The sequence below is a fragment of the Crocodylus porosus genome, unplaced genomic scaffold (genome assembly GCF_001723895.1).
Source record: "Crocodylus porosus isolate Cpor-Errol unplaced genomic scaffold, CroPor_comp1, whole genome shotgun sequence".
NCBI classification, from domain to species: Eukaryota; Metazoa; Chordata; order Crocodylia; family Crocodylidae; genus Crocodylus; species Crocodylus porosus.
The window spans coordinates 6608456-6612472 of NW_017728913.1; the positions used below are offsets into that span (position 1 = coordinate 6608456).

Below are 4017 nucleotides of genomic sequence, written 5' to 3' on the forward strand. Positions count from 1 at the left end.
GGTGAAGGTGGAGGAGTGTGCTGTGGGCTGGGGTTTGCCTGATCTGAGTTGGAGGGCAGGGGATAGGCACAGCTGGTGAACTCAGACTGGTGGGGTGGGTGGAGCATCACACAGGAGCAGGGGAGAAGGGGGCTTCCAGGTGGCCGGGAGCAGGGTGAAGTTTGCAGCCAGATGCACAGGCTGGCTGGGAGCAGGGAGGCAAATCCCGCTCCACTCCCAGCAGGTTACAACCCCCGCCCCCCAGCTCCCGTGTGCCGCTCCACCCGCCCCACCAGTCCGAGTTCACCAGTCATGCCTTGCAGGGGGCACATGGATTGGAGTTCACCCACCTCATGGCCCCCTCCAGTCCAGTCCCCTCTCCTCCGCCAGCTCAGGCTGGGCAAATACCAGCCACAGTATGCTCCCTTTCTCTCATCCCCACTCCCTTCTTGCAGGTAGCACCAGAGCTAGTGTGTGTTGGGCGCGGGGAGGGCTATGGGAGAGAGACTATAGGCAAGCAGCTCCTCCCCTGCATCGGCTTCAAAGTGGAACTCAATTTTCCCCTGCCCCCCCCCAACCAAATAGCAAACATCTGTTGGGTTGCAGGGGTTGCTTTAACTTGTGGTGCTTTCTGTGATGTACTATGAGTTAGACCGGGGAGCTGCACGTCTGTCAGGGTCCACTGTAATGCTGTAAAATAGAGGAGAGACATTACCAGGTATGACTGACAGCAAAATTGCAGAAGAATGGATAGTTTGAATTCTGAAACATCAAGACCATTCAAAAGGATAGAGGGTCATTAACAGCTGTGGAGTGGAGGGAGATTAACAGCAATCAGGGAGACGATAATGGAGACGATAATGAACCATGAAGTCAATTGACTGTCTGAGTGCGGCCTGAATAAAAATGCAGTTGCCCCTCTGAAGCACTTGGTTTTAAAGTTTACATGGACCAGGAACCAAAGCCAGTGCAACTGCACCACTGCAACCACCCTGGATCCACCCAATATGGTGGTAACTATGAAATCTTCTGGTAATTCCTTGACACCAGTAATAACTTGTGGTACCACAGGGAAGAGGCACATGTGAGTATATTGGCCTCAATACTCTCTCTAAAGAAAATACTGTGAAGACTGACCAATAAATTGGCTTTTTGCTTTGTTTCTCCAGCCTGAACATTACTATTTTATGGTGGGGCTTAAGATGTTAGCACAGCCCCACATTAGGAGAATTTGCTGGCTCATATCATGCAGAAGAATTGGGTCCAGTGTTCTGGTGTCATGCATGCTGGATCCTTTCTTGTGAAAATTAAATAATCCCAGTTCTCCCAACCTTTTCTTGTAAATCATAGTTCCCTGAACTCCAATAATGTTTGTTGCTGTCTGCTGGATTCTTTCCAAATCATGCATATCCAGGAAGGGAAGAAAATATTGCCGTGAATGAACTCACTGGCTGGCCAGTCTGGCTGGTTCTGACACCAGTTGAAAACCATTTTTTTTCCTTTTCCTTCCAATAATAGCAAGCATGTCTTGCATCTGTGAAGGGTGTTGAACTAGATGATCTTTGAGGTCCCCTCCAATCCTATGAATCTCTGATTTTTACAGATCACATTATATTCTATATTGATAATTTAATCTTCTGGAATTTTAGTTTAAATGCCTGGGATTTATCTGAAGGTATTTTGCCTAGATATCTTATTTCCCCTGACTACCTGTTAGTTACTCTACTCACCAATTAGATAACTAACTAATAAGAAAATACATATTTGGCACTGAGTCTAGTAGCTGTCCTAAGGCCTTTTGAGTTTCCCTCCATGTCTACAAGATATAAGAATATTTCAGCTTTGGGAGTATCTGATAAGAACCTATGCAGCTCAGTCAGAAGCAGGTAGCAGGTGTGAGTAGGAAGACTATGTGAAATCAGACTCCAAGAATGTAAAGCTGCCTCCAAATCAGTGGCAATATTTCCTGAACAAAATACTAGACCAGCATATCTAATTTATACATTTGAAAACCCAGATTTTGGTATTTGCTTGCTGTTCGTTCTGTCAATGAAATAATCATTCACTCAGCTAATGACTGACTGTATTGCTGTCAATATTACTTTCAAGTTATTAGGTCCAATCAATGTGGGATAAAAGGAGAAGGGATGGAGAACAGGCAATCCAGCTTTCATTTTAACACTCCCGTGAGGATTTTCATTATCCTTTCCTTTTCTGTTCTCAAGGTTAGCTCTAGCTAGACTGTTTCTAGCTTCAACTTCCTGCAGTTAATGCACATCCACAATAGGGTTACTACTCTAACCTCAGAGTGTGCCCTTCCACCTGAGTAAGCAGAGTCCCTTCTTTTTTTTATTATTTGTGACCTTTCCCTGGGTTAAAAGGTGACTCCTGCAGCAGGCAGGTTTCACTTGTTATGGTGATTGCAGTGCAAAAAGCTGCTTCTACCTTGTTAGAAGTGACATCACTGTACATTAAAGACATCATATCTCCTTTCATATTAAAATGCCTGTCAGTTCTCTTGCTCAAAGGCTGTAAATCTGTCACACTAGCCTGTAGTTGGGGGGGCTTTCATTGTAAGCTCTGGCTGTGTGGTAGTGTTTTTGCCTACCATATGGGAAATCTGGGTTCAAGTCCCAGCTAAGGAGACTTGGGGTGAATGATGTAAGAAGAAGCAAATCTTTGCAAGGCCTATCAAGGCCTTAAATACTTATATATTGATGCTTGTAGTATGGGGAATAAACAGGAGGAACTTGCCCACAGAATAGCCAGTTCAGACTCAGACATAATAGGGCTTATAGAAACATGGTGGGATTCATCCCGTGACTGGGAAGTTAGCATTAGGGGCTATAGGCTTTACAGGTGGGGTAGAAAAGGAAGGAAATGTGAGGGTGTCAAGGAACAATACACATTTTCTGCCAGCAAAATGGGGTCAGAGGAGGGGCAAGCTGAAGTGCTCTGGGTCAAGATACAAGGTGGCCAAGGGGGAGAGGGATCTAACGGTGGGGGTCTACTACAGACCTCTCAACCAAGGGGAGGAGCTGGACCAGGAATTTTCAGGCCAGCTTGCAGAGGCACTTAAGGCAAGGGATGTAGTTGTCATGGGTGATTTAAATTACCTGGACATCTGCTGGGAGGAACAGTCAGCCAGTTGGACTGTTCCAGGAGGTTCCTGGCAGAGATACAAGACCTCCACTTAGTTCAGGAGGTACACAGTCCCACCAGAGGAAATGCCCTGTTGGACCTGGTGCTGGCCACAGGTGACAACCTGGTAAGGGGCCTCAAGGTTCTTGACCACCTGGGTAATAGCGATCATCGCTTGCTGGAATTCACCATCCAGCGCAGGGTGTCAAGGGCCTGCAGCAAGGCGGTAGCCCTAGACTTCAAGAGGGCCAACTTCAATGAGTTGAGGATATTAGTGGGAGAGGTGCTGGGGTTCTTGAGAGCAGGGGAACTCAGTGCCCAAGATAAGTGGTCATTCCTTAAGGAGATGATATTCAGGGCCCAAGGGGTGACCATCCCAACAAGAAGCAAGGGGGACAAGAGTGCCCGAAAGCCCCCCTGGCTCACCAAGGGCATCCGGGAATGCCTGATTGCCAAAAAGGCGGTGTACAACTGGTGGAAGGAGGGTGCTATCTCTAAAGAGGAGTGTACCTCCTCTGCTCGGGCCTGTAGGGGGGCTGTCAGGAAAGCTAAGGCGGACATAGAGCTAGGACTAGCATCCAAGATCAAAGATAATAAAAAATCCTTTTTCAAATATATAGGGAGGATGAAGAAGGCAAAGGCACCGGGAAATGTGGGGCCCCTGCAAGATCCTCTGGGCAATCTGGTGGTTGCGCCAGAGGAGAAAGCAGACCCCTTTAACCAATTCTTCACCTCCGTATTCTTGTCCAGGGACCGGGACTTCCCCACTGTGATGCAAGATGGACTCAAGGGGAATGCCTCCAGACCTCAGGTTGGGGAGGACCAGGTTAGAGAGCTTCTGGAGGGGCTGGTCGTGCTCAAATTAGCGGGTCTAGATGCTCTCCACCCCAGGGTGTT

The 4017-nt window shown here is 47.6% G+C and overlaps 1 long non-coding RNA gene across 1 annotated transcript in view; it reads left to right on the plus strand.

Moving 5' to 3' along the window:
- Positions 1-886: 886 nt before the first annotated feature.
- Positions 887-4017, plus strand: part of LOC109309804 — a 20576-nt gene continuing 17445 nt past the window's right edge. Inside the window, exon 1 of the long non-coding RNA XR_002101046.1 lies at positions 887-1063. This is a non-coding gene — a long non-coding RNA (uncharacterized LOC109309804). The remainder of the gene's footprint in view (positions 1064-4017) is intronic.